The sequence below is a fragment of the Prenolepis imparis genome, unplaced genomic scaffold (assembly GCF_030444845.1).
Source record: "Prenolepis imparis isolate NDT839.2.m4 unplaced genomic scaffold, iyPreImpa1.0 SCAF_8, whole genome shotgun sequence".
NCBI lineage: Eukaryota > Metazoa > Arthropoda > Insecta > Hymenoptera > Formicidae > Prenolepis > Prenolepis imparis.
In genome coordinates, this window is record NW_028141166.1 from 10,422,280 (window position 1) to 10,444,444 (window position 22,165).

At 38.5% G+C, this 22,165-nt stretch overlaps 1 protein-coding gene across 2 annotated transcripts in view; it reads right to left on the bottom strand.

Annotated features, from left to right (window-relative positions):
• The window catches only part of LOC145939775 (serine/threonine-protein phosphatase 4 regulatory subunit 1), a 126,194-nt gene that overhangs the window by 77,486 nt on the left and 26,543 nt on the right, over positions 1 to 22,165 (bottom strand). The gene's annotated exons all lie outside the window — the stretch shown is intronic.

Genomic DNA, 22,165 nt, shown 5'->3' on the forward strand with positions numbered 1-22,165 from the left:
GTAACCGACGCTCGTGCGTGTCCTATGGACTTGCCGAGAGTAAGGTGGAGAGCGCGGCGTAATACGGCGACAATGCGATCACGACGACGACGATGACGAGGAGTTTCCCCCCTTTGCGAATTCGCAAAGTTGGGCTTTACGGAGCGCGAGATTTTTGTCGGCGAATACAATCGTCCTGTATCGAGAAACAGTTGGCCCCCTTTTCCCCCTTCCCCCGCATCTTTATGCACACCTTGCTTCGTCATGAATAAAAAATGCGATATTTACAATCAGAGAACACATTGGCGGAATTCATTATCCCATGCCTGGAATCCTCTGTTTCGAAAACGTATGCGAGTATACGCGCAAACATCATCATAATCGTTGTCTTTATAGAGCAGCGCGAATAAAAAGAGATGCATCAGCGTGTCTTTCGGAATCTTCAATATTAGAAGTGACGTATACTTGGAACTTTGAACGTGGCGCCTTTATGAATTTATCTTTTCGGAGCTATCAACCTTGTCAATTGCTCCGAAAAGAAAAACTTGAATAGGAAGTTCCCTTTTTCTCTGTTATTTTATATAAAAAAAACACTAGTAAACCTAACCTAACCTAACCACTTATTTTTAGATAAAAAATTGTTATTAATATTTATCGTAATAAATAATAGCTAACTCGAATATTTAGTTTAGAATATCGGAATTGCAAATTGATGACAATTACAATTATTGGTAATCAACATACGATTGAAAAAACTGAATTACCTCGCTTGAAATTATATATCGCACGTATTACTGCCTAAGAAAATGCTAATCATTTTCCTGTTTGGAATTATCGCAGAATTATTGCCGAAGACCTTGAACGTTTCGATGGTCTATATGTGATCACGTGGTTGGCGACATCACGAGAACGCGGTAGTTACCATTTACCAGAATCGATTCGATTAGAGTGAAACGTTCAATTCTTCTTTTTCAACCTTAGGGAAACCTTTCGCAGTTAGTTAGGAATGTGACTACTGATGCTACCAAAGATATTGATTTTTTTCAATCTTATACTTGACAAGGTCTACAAAGTTGTTTTTTATATATTGTCCTCTTTGTATAATTTTTAATTTATAATTAAATTTGTTCTCTCTTTCTCTCCCTTCTCTCCTACTTTAGAAGAATTGCTTTATATATATGTATATAAATTCTTTTATCTATATCTTTTGTGTCAACTAATAATAATTATATCAATTTTATGTTTAGAAAACCGAATTTTTTCTTCATATACAATTATTATTCCAAGCCTCTTAATTTGTCAAAGTTTAAATTTCTGACAATACTTGCGAGCCTTTTTGAATCTTGTTTATTTTCGCGACACATTCAAAATTTGCTTTCGCTAGAATTAAAATGATTAATCGTTTCGCTGAATCTAGCAAAAGCGTGGGCATTTCGGAATCATCCGCGTATGATCTTGACGTTTCTCGATGACGTTCATCGACACGAGTCAACCGTTGACGTCCGAACGACCGCACAGAAATTCGTTTCCTCGTTGATGCCGCTAGTTATTATTGTTCTCGATGAACGACCTCGGTGCTCGTGGCTTCTACGTAGATAGATAGGTAACGTGACGCGTGACGTCGACCCGTTGTGGCTCGTTCGCGCATTGCGTCGCATCGTCGTCAGACGTCACGCGTCGCCGTGGCGACTAGAGCGATTCTCGATAATTTAACTTCTTAACGAACTTGATAGAGAGATGCAAGCCAAAATTTGCGGCGTTTTTTAGCGGTTGATACGACGAAAAATAAAGACCGAAAGGTAGATGCAAATAAGCCGATTGAAATATTTGTTAATCGAATCAAGAATTTTTGCTACAAATGGAAAATATACTTTCCTCACACTTATATACCTACGTCGCGAGTCTCACAAGTCAAGTGTCACATCAAAATTTTTAAACACTAAAAGTTACTATCATCATAATGAGAAAAGAATAATTTACATTAGAATTGAAAAAAATCATGAAAAAATAAAATATAATTTTAGTAATAAGTTATAATTAAAAATTTAATAATTATTGAAAACTGATGTATGATCCTATGTTAAAACAAAGAATATTTTATAAAACTGCAAAAATAAATATCGATTCATTGGTTATTCATTGACGATTCGCAAAAAAGATATTTGAATTTGAACTAAACTTGTTTAGTTCTAAAAATTATTACTATACTGAGCAGTTGTAAATATTTCACGGATTATAATTAATATTAACGCGAATGCGTGATCGATAAAAGCGGATATGCCGTTTGATTATTTAAATGTATGCATGCATAAAACTTCTTGTTTTATTACTTCTACCACTTCTTCTATTTATTACACATCTTTATGAATCATCTTAGATATCAAATTTATTTCTATAATCATGTAAAATATGTATATTGTAATATATATTTTTTCAGAAACGACACACAGTAATATTTAATGATGTAAATTACACAAATTGAAATAATTATTTATTGGAGATAGCGTCCATGTTTATTGCCGATTTCGGCATTTTATATAGAATTTTTCTTTCATTGATATAGTAATTATAAATCATAATTTTAAATCATAAAATTTTAGTGAACATTTAATCGAATCAAAAACTTTTAATCTCTATAATTTTTTAACGCACGCATTATAACTATAATGCACTTTTTTTGCATAGCTATAAATCCTATAACGTATGCGTTAAAAAGTTACAGAATAGAAAGTTGCTGAAAGGCAAAACGTGTGACGAAAGTAATATTCACAGTTAACAAAAAGTTGAAATATTTAATTATATTCCTTAATCAGACGTTCACTGCTGCATCTCACCTTACACGCGTATGCTCGCCTTTTTGTCTAGAGCTGTCACGCGCGTGACATGACGTTTGCATCGCGTTGACCCGCGACGTGTACGATGTCGTTATAATCGCGACTGTGATAGGTCTACACCGATTAGACAGAAAGTTCCTTCAACTTTGCTCGATAGCTTTACTTTCACTCGTATTCCTCGGCGTTCGGGCTACGCGTTCGCTACAACTTTACACGTAAACACGATTCGCGTGCATACTTATCGAAAAATACGAAATTGACGAAACGATGAATAATTAGCGATTAAAACAATTGCGGGATTAAACTCGTCGCGAATCCGTTTCGATAATATTCCTTTTACATCGTGATATCATCGAGTTTACCAAGAAGAAACATTTTCAAGATTTTATTTGGATGGAGAGGAGCAAAAAATGTGGGATTCGCAAAAAATCCTTTGACCAGCTCACCGTGAATAAAGAGAATAATCTTGTATCATATAAAACCAAACTGGTTTCGTAGTTACGACAAGTGAATCAGGAATTTTCTTAAAATCCTGCTCGAGCGATTCATCTTAATTTCGATGAATTTGAAAAATAATGTATCTCGCACGCATAAACATATAGTAACGACTACGTCACTAAAGAATGAGTCGGTCAATACGCGTGATATAATGTCACAAGATTGCGTTCTGCGAGTGATAAATAAGTGAATGGCGCTTCCAAGTATTTCAGTGATTCAAGAAACTTCTCGTCGCGTACGAAAAGAGCTTGACTAAATTGCTATTGGATGACTGGTAGAAAATTCGACGTACGTTAGCAATTTTATCTTATGAATGGTTGCATGAATGAGACGCTAAATTATGAACCTGAATAAAACGTAACTGAAGCTACAAATTAAGTTCTTTATCAATTTCTCACATGTTATTAAACAATATAATATAAACGATAATTTATAATCCTGATACGACCATTCAAGATTTAAAGATTTATATAATTTTTGTGTACTTTTTTGAGTTTTTAAATATTTTACGAATCTGTATCTATGATAGAGATATTCTCTCTCTCTTTCTCTTTCTTGTGAAATAGAGCAATATCATGGTAGGCGCAAACCAATAATTGGCGCAAACGAATAATTCCTCTTATCTGCCACGTACATACTTTTATGACGCGAATGAATCGCGCGATAACGTCAAATCTACGCTCCAAAGGTTCGATATTATTTGATAACATCGTCATTGACATTAATTACAATTGTCGTCATATCACACATGTATGTTTGATAGTTTACAGAAGAAGAACTTTGTATTAGCTACTCGTTATATTTCAAAAAATAACAAATTTCGTGCATTATTATAAAAAATATAAAATATTATTTATATACATATAGAAGACGATAATTTTATTATTTAAACTATTTTTTATCGACGAAATATGTATATAATAAAACAATGAAACTGTAAAAAGCACCGATTTTTTTCTCGGACAGTTGCATAATTAAAACCCTTTTCCTTTTCTCGATTTCAAATTTAAATTTCTGGAAAATGACATTTAAATAATTGCGATGTTTTTGAAAGATAATCCATTTTCCAAGCATTGTCAAATCATCAGAAAAAAATTTCAAACAAAATATTATTTTCGCAATCGAGGGATTATTTTTATAGCCACGGCTTCCGAACGCGTTGTGTTGTTTGTCGTAATCAGCTGTACGGTCCAGAACGGATTTCGTCTGACGCGAATACGACGAGCGGCGGAAAGGAAGAAAGACAAAAAGTCATGAACGAAGCCGTATGGAGGACGAAGACGACGGAAAGGAAGAGAGTATTTTTAGCGGTTACACATTTTGTTGTTGACTACTTCGGGCGCGACATTGAATCGCGCGTTCTCGCCGAGGAGTGCGTACAGTTTAACGCAAGCGATCTCGTGCGTGTGCACGATACTCGTAATCTCGCGAGGGATCTCGACAGAATGAGATTCTTCTCTAAAGTAAAACAGATAGAGCTTGAAAATTATATCGAATCATGTTTTCGTACCGTTATTTCGTTTTCTAAGATCGATAAATTAATAGAATTAATAACCCGAATGATATATTTTTCTTTCATATCAAAATGCGATTGTGATAATAAACACTAGATTTATCAAGAATAAAACTACTTGGCTCGCAAAGTAAAAAAAAATTTCGATAATTTAAAAAAGACTATACTTAAGTCACTCCCTTTTATAATCTATCATATATTCGCGACCACGCCGCATACTTTTAACGTAGCCGTACGATTATAGATACACGGTTTGTGGCGTGACTGCCAGTTACAGAATCGCTCGAGAAATGATCGAAAGGATACGCATCTGCGTACACGCGTAGCGTACGTAAATTCCATGCGTTCGGATTGTGTCTCCACCCTTGCGTTTCGTGACTCGATTGACCCCACACAGTACGGTTCACAGCACCGCGAGACGGGTCGCGACCGTTTTCTTAGATAACGAATTCATTCACAACGAACGATGACGACGACGACGATTTAGGCTCGACCAAGCGGCACGCGCGATCTAACTGCACGAATAAATCGGCGAATCAAGGATGACAGCCGATACTTGACAAAAAGTATCCATATCCTCTTTCGATACCTTGATATCAGTATAGTGATAACTAAAGATGGATATATCCTAATACCGGTGCTTTTTACTATTAATTGAAAAAGTGGACTATATTTATTACAAATTGAATATACATATGTGCAAAATAATTCTATCTTTACTTCTGTATCAAAGCATTATTTTTTTTGTTGGTTTGTTTTGGACGACAAATGTTATCGGACGTACAATGAGATGAGATATAAAAAAATGATAGATAGAAAAAAAGAATTAACACACACAAAAGATGGGCAATATATTACGTCTGTGTCGGTGGCGGAGCAGAAAGAAAAGGAAAAAGAGAGAGAAAGATAGAAAGAGAGCGATCGATGCGACCCAAATAACGGGAACTCCCACGTGCAAACCGCGACCAACGCATTCACTTTCGTCAGCAAATAACAGTGGCGAGATCGTCATCTATGGGCTGTCAAATAGGATCAAGTGGATCTAGCAAAAAGCCGCGCAGTAGAGGTGCGTAAAAATATAAAAATAAAAATAAAATAATAATAAAACTAGTTCGACAACAATTGTACATGTTCTAATTTAGAACAAAATAATAGATGCAAAAAAAATGTATATAAAACAAATTTAGTTATATGTATAGTAAACAAACTTGAAAGTTGAAATTCGATAGGTCAAAAGAAAATTAATACTGAAATTTATGATAATTATTATAGTAAAAAAAATATTGAGATAATTTTATAAAGACAATTTTAAGTTATAAAATATACATTGATATTATCAGCAAAAGAAATAAAAACATTAATAATCTTAAAATGTGAAAATTAATTGGGAGAAAATAGAAAGAGAAATGCGCTTTCTTTAATAGACTAATTACTCACATATTCTAAATGACGAAATCACGCTCCTGATGAATCCGAAAATCCGAAATAATATTTTTCTATTTTGAAAAACTTACCTGCAACAAAAAAAGAAACAAAATCGATTTAGTCATGCAAAAGAAATGTACTAAATAAAGATCAAAAATTTTTTAAATCAAAGTATTGTTATATTTCCGTCCATCCATCTTTCGACATAAAAATAGAAAAAAAAAGAAATGTGTGCGTCATTTATCGTTTTCGACAAGAAATAATGAGTCCCAATATGAGGAAGCGTATAGAGGAATTATTCATCTGTTGTTAATATCACTGGCTACTCGTGAAGATATTCTTTTCATTTTGTCGGCCATGTTTGCGGAAGACCGATTTGGCAGAAGGCGTTCTTTGGCATCCACGTTGCAGCCGGCGTGCCAGCTTGTCGCGATCGGGACAATGATCTCATGTCGTTGTATGATAGCTTAATGTCCTCCGATCTCTTTTCGATAACTTTACAATCTTCGAAAACGATCGTGTTGTGATGTGCAGTTGCATCTGGCTCGATTTTAAATCAATTGTCGCTGTGGTTCGTTTCCCCTTTCCTCTTTGCTTTTCAAAGTAAATAAAATCCGCATTTACTATCTTAATATTATCTATGTCGGTCATCATTGTCATTAGTAACGAAAAAACAGATGTGCGAATAATTCCTGCAATTATTATTGTGCATTAAAGCTCTAAATATTATAAATGCGGCAGAGCGATTGACAAAATCAACGAAATTCTACATAGCTATAAGTTTCAATAATCTATCATATATCTTATACATGTTCGTTTTATCAAATCAGCATAAAGTGATTGAAAAAATCATGATGCGTATATGAATGCAGGATCGCAACGAGCCGCGTATGTTTTCGCTGCTTCCGCATAATTCAAAGATCAACTCAAGATGAATGATTATTGAGAATCCACAAGCGCTAATGACAAGTTTGATTAAATATTGGTTGAAATTTTTTTCCTGTTATCCTTCCGAACCGCTCGTGTTACGGATGGATTCGCTCATTACGGGATGCCCTGTAAGTATACAGGAAAGCATCCGAAGACACGCGCATCTGTCACCTGGCGCTGCGTGCTTCCCTCAACCCGCGTCCTGACTCACTCTATAATTGCGCAACACGCTGGTCGTCATCTTCATTATGAGTCATCGTCATCGTTCTACAAGGAGCTCAATCATTTTTGTAACGCGACGTCTAATTATGATAGATAGAAAAATTCGTGTCTCGCGGCAGCTGATTTAACGCCACGTCCTTCGAGATCTTGAGGAAGGACTGTTTAGTCCTGATGCGTTGTGTCTCTCAGACTCTTGCCAGAAAATAAATACAATTTGTTTTCGCTAAGATTCCAGATGATTTGAAGGGACTTAATTCTTTTATACAGATATTTTTTCCCTCTATTATATACTTTTGAATTAAATCGATTAGAAAGCCATTTTTTATTAGAACGCACGAGATATTAAACAACAGGGAACATAAGTAAACTAACTTTCTATAATAAATTTTATAATTACAATACATTTTTTTAAATTGTTTGTTGACGGATTAGTATTTAAGTTGATTTTCAGATCAACAGCTAGATTTTAAAGTGTTAGATTATTTAAATAATCTACTAAAGGTTTAAATAATCTATTAAATGTAGGTAAATATGGATCATAATTAAACGTAATATGTGAAAGTGCATTGCATCAGCTACTTAATATCGCCTGCCATCCGGGCAGATAGAGAGGCGGGGGATGGCTCGCAAGGAAAGCTCAACATGCCGAAGGGTTGGGCAGAATCGAAGATGATAGAGTGAGAGGCCAGAGAAGACGAGGACAGACGTGGAGGAGTAGGAGAACGGAGGAGAAGAGGAAGATGGAGACAGGGAGGCTTAAGCAGGGGGCAGCAGGTGATGCGCCAGGTGGAGGACGACGGCGCGTGCGCCGTTTTGCCCCCCGCCTTCCGGTCACGTGCCCGGGCTCCACAACCCCTCGACCCATCATTCTCTCTCTCTCTCTCTCTCTCTCTCTCTCTTTATCTCTCTCTTTCACATCGCGGTATATACTCTTTCTCATTCGTTTTCTTCCTTTTTCCGGAGAGCCGTCGACTAAGATACTTCGGCACTCTCGTTCGGCTGCGGCATAATAAGTGGCAATACGTAAAAAATGTAAATGCGCTACGTATCGAACGGGCACGCGCCTCTTAACGATCGTGTTTAAATTCACGGCGAGTTCGGCAAACGTCCCAACAGCGATTTATTAAAGAACATTATATATAACGTTACATGTGAAAAAAAATGATTTGTCAACTATTTAAAGGGACAGAGAAAACATGTATGTATTATAAATAGAAAAAAAAAATAAAAAATAATTTTTCATAGTGAATTATAAAATTGAGGCGTGCTTCCTTTTACCAATCTTGTCGATTTTACCGTAATACGTCAAAATAAACGCGCCGATGGCGAAACGAGAGGCTTGTTTTCCTGTTGTGCCGTCGCTTTTGGCGGCAATATGCGTTTCTTGCCTCGCTGCGGAGACTTAGCAGAACCGACAGATGCTAGTCGGACGGAAAAAGTAAAAAAGAGTAACGCGGAGAAGATGGGGGATGAGCCTCCGCTGCTCGCACGACTGTCTGCGCGGTGTCGATTATCTTTTGTATTTATTTGGCCGGGCTTTTATTGCTCTCGCTCGTCCGCCGCCGCCTCCTTCTCCTTCTCTCTATCTCCTCTTTCCCCTCTTTCTCCTGTCGCTCTTTTTCGTTCGACCGCGAAAGCACGTATACGCAGGGCATACGAACGGACAGGAAGTCAGATAACCATCGACCCTTGTGCGCCTGGCGTCTTGGAGAAGCGAGAGCCCTTCGCGTTCGAGAAAGATTCCTTCTCGCACTATCCAAATCGTGACACTCTCGCATATAACGCGTGCTCGTGACATCGAAAATATTTATATCGGACACGCGCTGTCTAGCAATCTCCTTGAAGATTGAAGGATCTTAACGTTATGACAAACATTATGTATATACATTATATTTACATTCGTGTCGCGAGTAAAGGCAACCAGTTCTCTCCCAGCATGTCTACCAATATCAAAACAAGTTATTATTGTACTAATATTCTCTCTTCGGTTTGAATTTATAACCTTCAAAGATAATATAGATAAGAATAGAGATATATGCAGAATTTATTTGTTATTAATTATTTATGCAGCGATATATCTCAAAATATTTGTAGGAAGAAAAATTCAAAGATAAAAGAAAATTACACGTAAGTCGATAACTCGTCATATATATTTACTTTCGGATATTATAAAATAGATTTTAGTAAAGTATTAACATATTGTAGAATAAAAATGGATACATTTATAATATATATAAATATTGATTACAAGCAAAACCGATATAAACTTGTTTCATTTTCTATCAGCATCATTATGAAATTACACATTATTATTGCGTAACATGTAAGAAAAGAGAGTGATAAATACAACATTAATTAACATAATAGATCAGCTATATTTTGCCACAGAACAATATTAATATATTGTCCCAATTTAAGCGTTAGTTTAAAAGATATTCATAAATCTGTAAAAAATCGCGATCGAGAGAACATATGTATGACGTCCGAAAAAATTTTCGCTAAGAAAATCAACCTTAAATTGTTTGAGGGGATAATCCGTAGATCAAAGTACTTTGTATACATGCATACATATACGATGCATGGTGCCTGCTGGGTAACCACGTGGCGCGTGCGTGTCAGCTGCGATACGAACGATGGTAACCCGGGTTCCTGTCAATGCCGTTCGTACGCGCGTAAAGGAAGCTGCTCGGACGGCTGCTACTTGGTCGATTTCTTCGTCAAGAAAGGGAAAGAAAGAGAAAGAGAGAAAGAGTGAAAAACCGATGTTGCTCATAGAAGAGCGACTCGGAGAGTCGACTAGCAAGATGGAGAAGGCAGAAAAGTAAATGTACCGGCAGCGCACGCACAACCTGGCTACCTGCACCTAATCTAAATTTCTCGGTTCCTCCCATAGGGCCCGTCGGGGCCAGTACCCCGGAGCGATGCACGCGCTGCTGCGAGGAAAAGGGAAGAGGAAGAGGGAGGGAAAAGGTGCACTAAGAAATCACTTCATCGAAGACCGCGGCAGATGCTACTGCGAGGTGTAGGGAAGAAGGGGCAGGTAGGGGGGGAGAGAAAGGTACCGATCTTATTTTTTTCCTTCTCCTTCTTCTCTCGTAACACGCTTGCGCGGGATTCGGGAGGATGCCGGGAAAAAGTGCATTAATTTTCCTGCGTCCGCGATTTGTACCAGATGTCCATGGAGAAAGAAACGAACTTCCTCTCTATCCCATAAAATATAAAGCTCATGGATAGGATATCTCAAACAAGATGAGTGGTTATAGTACAAGGAATCACGTGCCAAGCTCTCCCTCGTGTTATAATTTTTAATATTTAAATATCAATTAAATTCTCTTTTTGCTCAAATTAAAATTCACGAAAATAAAATCCAATTGCTTCTGTTGATAAGATTTTATTATTTTATTGCATCCGTAAAATTTAATTGGGCATAAAAGATTTCGTTATTTGCGATCATTCATAAAATTGTGTTTCGAATTAAGAAAAATAATCGACTGTAATTTTATCGTCAAATTAAAACGGCGATTTATGTGCGCGAAAAAATTAATTTTCTCTCCAGAATATGCATTCGATAATTAATTCTTGTATTAATTGGAACGTAATCGTCACATTAATCGAATTCCATGACGCGTTAATTAGTCGATTGGATATCGGCGGCAGAGTTTCATAATTTGCGGAGTGCAATATGCAGAGATCGGGATCATTACGCACGAAGGTAGAGTCGCCTGTTTGATACCGTCAATCGCGATGTACAAGGTGGTTTCGAGAAGATTACAACGACTAGGTATACATTCGATTATTCCTGCAAGAAATACTGAAACAACCTTTCGAGAGAAAGAGAGAGAGAGAGAGAGAGACAGCTGATATTCCGTAATTACTGTACTTAAGGATTGTCTCTCGGCAGTAATAGAATGTGTGATGTGCAATCGCGTTTATGTCCGATACGAATCATACTTTGTTAATTGAATAACAACGTAAGCTATAAGAGAGAGAGAAATGCGCATAGATATGTATACTGCGCGATTGCGATAAAAAGATAGAATTTAATTCAGTAAGCCGATTTAATCAACAATGTTATGCAATGTTTCGCAATGAAGTCTTTATTTTCCACGCAAATCGCAATCATCTCATCAATTACTTATATCGCTGTTCTGAAATGCACATCTTGCGATGGTTTCTTACATACTGATAGAGTATAATAATAAAGCAATTCCGAGTACACACAGAGATAATCATATGTAGATATTAATGGGAAATACATTTCAAATCAATCTAGATTATTGAAAAGTAATTATTTAAATAGTTTCGTGTAAATTATTTATATTCCGTGTTGATATCATTATGAGATTGATAGAAATATATAGAAAATGTTCATTTAAAGTGCAATAATTATACCTCTGTTATATAAAATCAATTAAAATAATAATTTTAAAAAAATGAGAATATTTTTTACTTTAAATATTTAAAATTTTGAATCGATATGTGTATAAAGTGGGCGTATTATCATCGCGGTATATTCGGCGAATTTATGATTGCGAACACAATTCGAGAAAGATAACATTAACAGAAGCGCGAGAGAGAAAGGCAGAAGGTAAGAAGACGGACGGGGGGAATAGCAAAATGCGAGATAAAAAAAAAAAAAGAAAAGGAGAGCGAGGAAGAAGCCGAAGAAAACACATGCCGTGAAGAAGGCTCGTGCCACGACGATCTAAGTCGTATCTCGCGAGCGCAGTTGCAGCTGCCTCTTCGCGCGCGGCCCAGCCGTAGCACAAACAACCGCCCTGTCGAGAGAACCCCCCCTTTTTTTCCCCCTTACCCTCCCCCGATCCTGCGGCGTGTCTCGTCGCGTCGCGTTTCTCGACCTACAGGGCACGCGGCGCGGCACCGGAGGGGCCCACTGCGCGTCCTTAAAACGAGCTCTCTCCTTACGAGGTGTCTATATCTCCTTCTTTCTCTCCTTCTCTATCTCCCCCGAAAACCCCGCTACCGATCGCGCCACACGAGGTGCCGCAACACTCGAAAGGTGGTTAAGACGCTTCGAGGGAGAGAGGATGGGACGCGCGCACTTCGCACCTGGACTCTCTCTTCCTTCGTGGCGCGTGCACAAACGCGAACGTGCACGGCACGTTCACGGTCTCACTCTACCGCACTCTCGTATACCGTGCCAACGGCAATTAAGAACCTGCTGCGCGATTGTCTTCCCTTCGGGTGCGGCGGACCGACTGGTGTGACCCCGCAATTGCGCGATCAACAATCACACACATTTCTTGTTGAAATATAAAACAAATATGTCGCCTAAAGTGTGATATATCTACATGTATAGTTTTATTTAAAAAAAATCTAGGAATAAAAAATAACACCTATAAAATAAATCTAAGCTATAAAAAAAATATATAAAAAGCGAGGCGCGATTATTTCAATTCGCAAAATCAGTTTTTATATACGTTTACACAATACGCTCAAGGCGGTGTGCGTATGCAATCGAGTTGAGAACCCGTTCTATTGATATATTTTGGCAGCGGAGTGGCGAACCGAAAAAAAAAAGAGAGAAAGAGAAAGAACGAATAAGGGTGAAAGAAAAAGAGAAAAAAAGAACGCCAGAAGCGATATGTCTGGCTGGACAAATTCGATCGTTGTCGGACATTTGACGACTATTGGGCAGAGAGATATATTCAGTTACCGAGTTTAACGCAAGCCTGGCGTTGTAATATGATAGCCAATCGCCTCGCCTCTGTTCTTCGAAGAAGAACTGACCGTGGCGTTGAACCTCATCATCTAATGGATCACCTCTTCGACTCGATCAACTTACTATCTGAAATATCTTTCTTGCCAAATATCTCGAGGAAAATTTACCAAAAGTTGTTTTTTCGCCAAATCGCGAGCTATACACAAGAGCAAAGAAACAATCATCCTTAATTGACAATAAAAAAATTATTTTTGTTTATTAGATTAATATGATAATTGAATATTTTATGCAATTAATACATATATGTATAATTTATAGAATTAATAGAATTTTAGATTGGTAATTTATTTTATTAGTAATTTATTAGTGTATTTTTACTGGCGGAAAAAAATATTTAATGTATATATCTTCTCTTATTTTACAATGCAAATTTTTGTTCAGCAAATTAATCCTCGGGCGCGAATTTTCTAATTAGCGACTCGACGCTTTCTTTATGTTGCACGACACTTCTCAGGCGTTTTAAGTGATACTCAAAATAATCGCCCAAAGTTTCTCCCGTCCTGGTTTTTCAAACTTCTTTTATCTCCAAAAGCGGCTCTCAAATACGAAAGAGTACTCGTATCCACCTTTTCTCAAGATGATTTTTGATAAAAGATTCGGTCCTTGGCTCTCCCGAAGGATGAATAAGTAGTCCGATTCTATCGTAACCGAAAGAGAAAAGCGAAGGCAGAAAGAGGTGGCGAAGGATGAACACTTAGTTGCTGTCGTATTTAATGCATGTCAAAAGGCTTTCGTCGTCGTCGTCGCGTTTCTTTCCGAGGAAAGTTCTTTAACGTTGTCCTAATCTACGAGACGTTCACGACGAGATAACCGATGAGAGATGTTGATCCTAGTATCGCGACGGAATTGAAAAGAAAAATATCGCGAATTCGTCCATGTCAGCTTAACGCGAAAGAGAAAGAAAAACGGATAGTAAAAGAGCGATAAGTTCGATAGATGCGATGTTAAAGAGAATTCGTTGAAAAATTGGTGAAATTATATGCTTTCTTTTCTAGAAGTATTTCACATTTTTTTAACATATCATTATATGTATATCGTCTTATATCATTCATCATTATATAACAAATAGAGAATCGGAAGTCTTTTATAACGGCCGGTCATTAACTGATGCACCCTACGATCGCGCGTATTTCGTGAGTCACTTCCGGTGTGACAATAGCGAGTACATTATTAGATAATAACCTGATTAATTGCGTAGAAAAACCAAACAACAATGAAGAAATCCATTCTTCTCTTTTTCCTAAAAATGCCTTTACTCTAATTTTCAAATCAGAAGATTCTCGCGTCTGATATGACGAGGGATCGAGAGGAAAATCGGCAGCGTCGCAAGAACGCTCCTCGAATAGATCGTTATTGGGGGTCACGTAGATTACTTTAGGGGCGGGCGTCATTTCCGCGTGGGCGTGTGCCGCTTCGAAGGGGGTGAAGAGACGGGGGAAACGACGAAAAGGACGACGAAGGGGAGCGTGATTATCCCCCTCGCGTTGCTCTGGGATTAGACTCGTCGATCGCGCCAGACACGACAGCTGGAGTGGATTTTTGAAATTCCAGGTGGTGCCTATTTCCTATCCGATCTTTCGCCGAAATTATAGAACAATACCGATCTTCTCGTTATCGAGTTGCAATCTCGCATATTAGCTACGTATTTTGAGAAAAATTTCGCTTTATATTCTGGCATCAAATTAAAATTTCTATCGTGCTCATCATGTTTATTTTGTCGCGAGTATTTTAAATGTGTTAATCGCGTCCATTTATTCATACTAATTTTCTGTTTGAAATATGTATTTTTATTAGAACAATAATAAACGCTTCTGATTTATCTGATCGAATTTATATTCGTTTCAATAATTAATATATCAAAATCGTAATGCCATACAGCTGGTATAGCTGTGATAAATCCGAAATCTGTAGAAACGCAACGTCTAACAAATTTACATAAGATTAAGGAATTAAACATTAAAATTTAAATGGGGAGAAATAAAAACGCACGATGGCACGGGGTTATCGTTCGCGCGCGTGTTTGCGAGGGGCGCGGTGTGTAAATTCGCATCTCGAAGCTAGTGTTCCAAAGGAACGCTGGTCGTTGATCGCTGCAACTCTCTCACTCTCTCTTTCTCCCTCTTCGTTGCTTTTCCCGTACGTTCGCATCGGCCGAAGGGCGCCCCAGAAGCGGCGAGACCCAGAGGGTGCATCGGAATCGTAGAGAGGTCCGAGGGTAACAAACGCGAGTAAAATGGATAAAGGCTACACCTGGCCTCCGGATGGTCGACGGCGGCACGCGCTACTCCTCCTCTCTCCCTCTGTGCCTCTCTCTCACTCTCTTTCGTCACTCTTCTCTCTCCCCGCGGATAAGTCTCGTTTCTACCCGAGTGTACACACCTGCCCCTCACCGACACGCATGCACGTTGTTACGGCCGTGCGCGCGGCGAGGGTCGTAAATGCACACGGATTACTCCCGGCGATGCCGGTGGTGCGGAGGATGTGGAGAGAGACAGGCAGCCACTGCCGTAACCGGAGCATCGAGCACCCCAAGCCCCCATTTTGGCGGACAGAAATGACCGCATCGCGATAAATGACCAATGCTCACTTATCAATATTAGGAGTGATATTGATACTTTACGAATAATCAAAAAAACTTTTGCAAACCATACAATTTTTTTAAATTCTACCAATTATTTATAAATAATTTGATTTCTGTATTAGAAACCTCCGTCTTTCTTCCTTCGTAATTATTGAAATAACTTTCAAAAGATTTATAGAATAATTTATTGATATATTATTTTTAATATTTATTCATAACTGATTTTCAACAGCGTCTAAAAAAGAAAAAATGGAGAGAGAGAGAGAGAGAAAGAGAATCTACAATTTATCATTTAATATTAATATCTCTTAACAAAAGAAAATATATATCGGTTTTATTTAAAAAAAAAATACCAGTTAGAAATATTTTCACATGGCATATCGCGCAAATCAAAATGGTTGTCGATACGCTGGAACAAATTGAATAGGGATGTGGAAGCTGCGATGAAGTTAGTTCAACATATTGACTGCCGATAATAACTCTTTAGTTTTATCTATCGGATTACATTAATCTTTTGCTCTGCAGTCTATAAAAAAAAATTAAAAAGAAAAAACATGCCACATATTCGGAATAAATTTAGAGAAATTTCTGAATCAAAACGCGTCGACTTTGTTCAAAGCGTAAAAACTCTACTATTAATATTCGACTTTGTCGTTCGACTTAATACATTCAAAACATATAATGTGATAAATAGAAAAACTTTAGTTTTATTCGTGCAAAGATTAATATTCGCGTTTCAATAAATTAATTTTTTTCGCCGATATATGTATTAGATAATTTTCTTATTATGAATCTCAAATGTTTTAATAGACATTTGAAAAAACACCCGGCCCTGCTGGGATCAGAAGAGACGAACGGGACAGACACAAAGCGAGAAGTTGCGCGAGAGAGCAAAGACCTAAAAGCCGGCTGCTGCCGGTGACGCGACTGTTTTCGTAGCTGTTTCCGTTGGCGCTACCCTCGCCGCAGCTTCCTCTTCGTTAACCTCGTCGATTCCTTAATCCCCCCCTTGGCGCATCACATGGAAGAAATAACCGTGCGCATTTTTTCAAGATCTTTCTCCGAACATATTTTGCAACGCGATTCCGCGCGTAAACCTTATCCGCGCAAAATAAAGTTATTGAATTAAAAATTAGAAACGCGAAAAAATTCTCTACAAATTTTACTAAACAATTGTAAAAATTTAGGAAATTATAGTAAGATCTAAATAAAAATTGTTAAAACTTAAACTAAATGTTTAGCTTTATATGACCATGCAATTTTTATTTATGCATATTATAACAGTTTCATTTGTAAGTAAAACAACAATATCCGTTTACTTTTGCAAAGTGTAACCTGAATAAGGGAGTTAAGGGAGTTAAGGGTGTTTACACATGCACGCAAAATTTCCACGAAGGAACGCAGATCCAGCAATGAACGACGCAAGCAAGAATTGACGAGAGAATGAGCGCGTTATTAAAAGTTTACCAAGCTGCTACCAATTTTCTACTCTACATTATTGTGACACCGTTAATGAGGCGAGGGCCCCTTAATGATCATTTTCCGTGGCAGATGTAAGGGCAATAATATCGTCACATATTAAACAACGCTGCTCGTCTCGCGACACTTTTGAGGAGTTATTAACGGTACGACGGTGTTACACGCCTCCGAATGGAGGTGTGAAAATAAAAAAGAATGCGGCTAGAAGGTGAGACGAAACAACCGGTAGAAAGAACGAGACTGGCAGATGGTCATAGGGCGAAAGCGCGTGCCTCGATCGGCTTTACGATTCCTTTCGGGACCCTCTCAATGGAGGATAATTGTAGATTACTGACACTTCGTAATGTCGGAGCGATTCCTTATACTCTTCTCTCCGTCCGCGCGCATGTTCTTGCAATTTTCCAATCAATCACGTCAATCACGCATAATTTGCGAAAAGAAGATTTGAGAAGTTCTCTTTCTCCTTCATCTATTTGTGGTCTCTGAAAAACCAATTCTTCGTAATGTTTTCCATTGTACGGGCGCGACATGCGATAGTGACGAGCAACCATTTTTCACGCATCACGGCCCATGGTAAATATGCGTTATTTGCGCATGCAAACATATTGACATAGTGTGCAACGTTTACCGTGCTAGAAAATTCGCAGCGGCCAATGTGCTCCGTTTCGTTGCTTTACGTCGCGCAATATCATGCAATCGTGGCGCTATTAAAGATGACGTTACTGAGTCGTAACCTTTCCACAATCTCTGTCCTTAAAAATGCGTTAAAGTCTTATCGAAGCGAAATCGCGCAGACCACACATGCCAAAGCATTAAGTATCGATTATTGAGGAAACACATCCCCCTCCCCATTTAAGCGCCATAACGCTATATGGCAGATGCTTATATTTGCTAATTGAAGCTGTGGACGTCGATGTTATCATATAAATATAAACGATAAAATTGCATGACTAATATAAAACAGTGATTTCTTGGAACTCTGTAAATAACGTGCGCTCGTTATATCATTTCCGTCTCTTTTTCGAAACCAACTGCACTATTCCCGTAATGGACAAATACATGCGACAATATATAATAAATAAATGAATAAACGAATAACGTTCCGTATAATGAATGAGCGTCAATTTCTCATCGGGAAACGACGTTGCAAATGAAAAGCGGGAGCGAGCAACAATCAGCAGCGAGAGAGCGCAGAAAAAGCGGGGGGTAACGTGCCATCGGAAAATCGTGCCATCTGGCCGAAAGCTGTGTTCACACCGAACAATGTCCGTATTATCTGTACGCAGTAGAAGCAATAGAGAGGCGCACGACACATAGCAAATATTCGACGACCGGAATCGACCCAGTCATCGTCGAACCAAATTTCGTCGCTTCTGGCTCACATCACTAACAGCGCAAATCGAATTTCGTGGCGTGCACGTTAGAGGGTTATAATCTGCGATAAAGGACTTTCGTGTGGCGTATATATACCGACGACGATTTACAATAAAATTAGAATCCCAGCGTGCACGGCCGGAATAAAGTGTAACGATATTTCTTAATATATAGCACAAGTTTATACCGTTTTTGTTATATGAAGAAAAAACTACTCGAGAGCGTAATATACTTTGTAAATTAAAATTATATATGAGAGGAATTAATGGATATGGATCAAAAAGTTAAATAAATAAAAAGCCCTGTACGTCGATTAAATTTACATAAGTGACTTTTACGTAACTTACGGATTCATAGGGGATGAGAGCTCTAAAGCTCTCTCTGGCAAGCTATTGAATTTCAACAACCGAAGAGCAAAAATAAGTTTCACTTCGGCTCTCCAATAGTGCCATTAAAATACAATTGTGTAAATGATAAGAAAATGTTTAAAAGGTTAAGAGAATAAAAAAAGAGAAAGGCAAAAATCAAGATAACATATATTATAACAATATTTAGTTGTATAAAAACCGTAACGTTTTTGACTCTTTTTCCCCTTCCATTTTAAACTTCTTACTATACATATATATATAAATTGAAACGAACGTGAAAAATATATTATTTTCAATTTCATATTTTTCCGAGAATCGTTGATATAAAAACGATTCAAAATTTCACATTCAAATTCCAGGATTAAATAATAATAATAAATTTATAAAATCTTGATAATTTATTAATCGTCTCTACTAGTTCCAACGGAAAAGAAAATTCCTAAATTTCTCTACCGCGCTGTCTACAAGCAACAATCCTGACGTAGGAAAGGAGCAGATGTTAAATATAGCGGAAAAGAAGGAGCAGAGATACAGCGAAAAGGGAGAAGGAGCGTATAGCAGGAAGTCGGAAATGTGTCGAAATACCAGAACTCGTTAAAGTATCTCGCGCCCACACGCTTCGGTCCACTTTCGGCGACGAGTCGCGTCGTCCTCATCGCTATCGTCGTCGTCGTCGTCGTCTAGACTCCTTGCAGACATGACCTAAGACCCGGATTAATTTTAGCAGTATTTTGTTTCGTCTGCCGGTCGATGTCGTACATACACACCGACACGGCGTACCATCCGGACAAACCCGTCGTGCCGGCCCGACGCGTCCCTCTCTAACTCGTTCGGTATTCTGAAATATTTCCCATGCACGCATGACGCGCGTCGCTTCACGGAACTGCGTCGCGACGCCGAAAGTGTTAGCGACCGCCTAGAACGATAATGCCCCATCGCTGACGATAATTCTACCTGTCATACCATCGACAACTCATTTCTCGGAACGAGAATCCGCCAGATCGTCTCCGATATTGCAGATTAATTGGGCAGAACGAATAGCGTAATGCGTAATGCATTAACAACGTATCTAAGAACAAAGGATCTTGTATGTTCCACGTTTAGGGATAAATTTAGCTCACATCTTAGAGAACGCCGAATTTTAGTCGTGTCATCTGATGTATATAATCGAGGTAAACACAAAGTTAAAGTCAAACGGTCGCGTGAAGCGACGCGAATAAAGATCAAAGTGTCAAGAGAAGATGTGCTCTCGCGCGCTCAACGTGCTTTCAGAATAAAGAGATATTGCCACGGGGTTTAATATTAGCTCGCCATTAATTCTTAATACACGATAAAGCGAGTTTAATAACGTGTATTTCACGTGTATTGTGCGAAAGAAGTGTGTATACACAGCCGCATTCCTCCTTCCATCGAGAATATACCGTGAACACGTGAGAACACTCGGTTTCCACGTTCTCCCGGGCTCATTTACACCGGAAGAAACTACACGGTTACACGTGGAATCCCGTAAGCGCGTAATTCGCGCACGTTGTCCCTAACCGTGGGTAATCGGAAACCGTCCGAGAACGTGTGAGTGGTTACGAAACACGCTTTTAATTACACGCTGCAGAATACTAGAGCAACCGGCGACACGCAACTACGATCCACGAGAAATATCTTGTTTCTGCCGACTTGAAGTCGTCAGTTTCGATCGATTCATATCGTCAAATATCATTGAAGCTATAAATATAAAAAAGTATATAAAAGAAACTATACATCTAATATACATCAAACATAAATCTTTTAATTTATATTGAAATTAATATTAATGATTCGTTAAATTGTATAGATATATAGATGATATAAAGGATTATAAATTTCGCGGGCAAAAATGCGCAAACTACCTGGACATCTCTCTGAATATCCTTTCGCGGAAGGCTCGATTATGTTCGATCGCGTATGCTAATGTTCTCAGTACGGCATCTCGTGCATTGGCTACAATTTGCAAAAGAAAAAAAAAAGAAAAAAAAAAGCAACGGCAGTTTTAACGACGACTGGGGCGGCACGCTATTTCCGCTTTTTGCCTATAGGTCCACTTAACCGCGAGGCGAATCGAAAATCCTTCTACCGTAGAAGATTTATATTTTTCCTGCAGTTACGCGTAATAATTCCTGGAATTTTTAATAAGATCGCGGAGATTTTTATCGCGTCAGTAATCCAGTCAGTAAAATACTTCAAGATTTAAGATGAAACACACTGAACACACATTGTTCACTTTTAATATTACTCTTATAATGAAAATATTCACACGTTCGTTTTTTATATTTTCCATAATGTGTCGAATATGTGGCACTTCTTCATCGAGCAAGAAACCGTTGTAAAAATGCTATAAAAAAATATATATGCCATTTATGAGACTACTTATAATATACAAAATAAAAAATGTGAAAAATGTGTATGTTCATAATTTCCATGCCCTTTCAAAATAAAAAAAAAATATTTAGTGGTTTTTTATTTGTCCGGCACTTACAGCCTTCTTTACGTTAACTCTTCAATTTTGTAACGATAACGCTGACCTCGTGTATTTGCGAGCACAGGAGCGTACCCGCGTATGCTTGTTTCAAAGTTCGCTCATCCGAGACGCGTCCGAATGTCCCGAACGAAGACAAATGAAGAAAACGAAAGAGCGAGAAAAAGAGAGAGAGAGAAACAGATAGGGGAAGGGACGTTACAAAGGATACCGCAAAGAGAAGGAAGGGAGGCAGGGAGGAAGGGTGAGGACAGTCGCGCGCGTACGGGAAAGAGAACGAAAGAGAAGCCGGATGACGTTGACCTCAAACGAGGCGCCCGGCAGTTGAAACGGCGCAGGAAGGGAGGACGCGACGCCGCGCGCCGCGACGCTGACGCACCGCGTATATTTGGCCGGTCCGCACTCGCAACGTCCGAATCGTATACGCGTGCATAGCACAGCCTCCTTTTCTCCTCTTTTTCTTCCACCCGGTAATAGGTAGGTAGATAGGTATAGGTAATACTCTGTTCTTTCTCGAGCGTGAGTTCTGTCCGCGCGCGATACGAGCCGTCTGGCTCGGAGGAAAAAGGGCGTACGGGACTGAAAATAGGCGTTTGAGGAAATTTGAGGAAAATACGCGGCGTTTCTAAACGGAAGGGAGTTCGTTAAACTCTCTTGGCAGTCTGGCGGTAGAAACTTGGAAAAGGGCGGAACGATTTCTCGAGCACGCA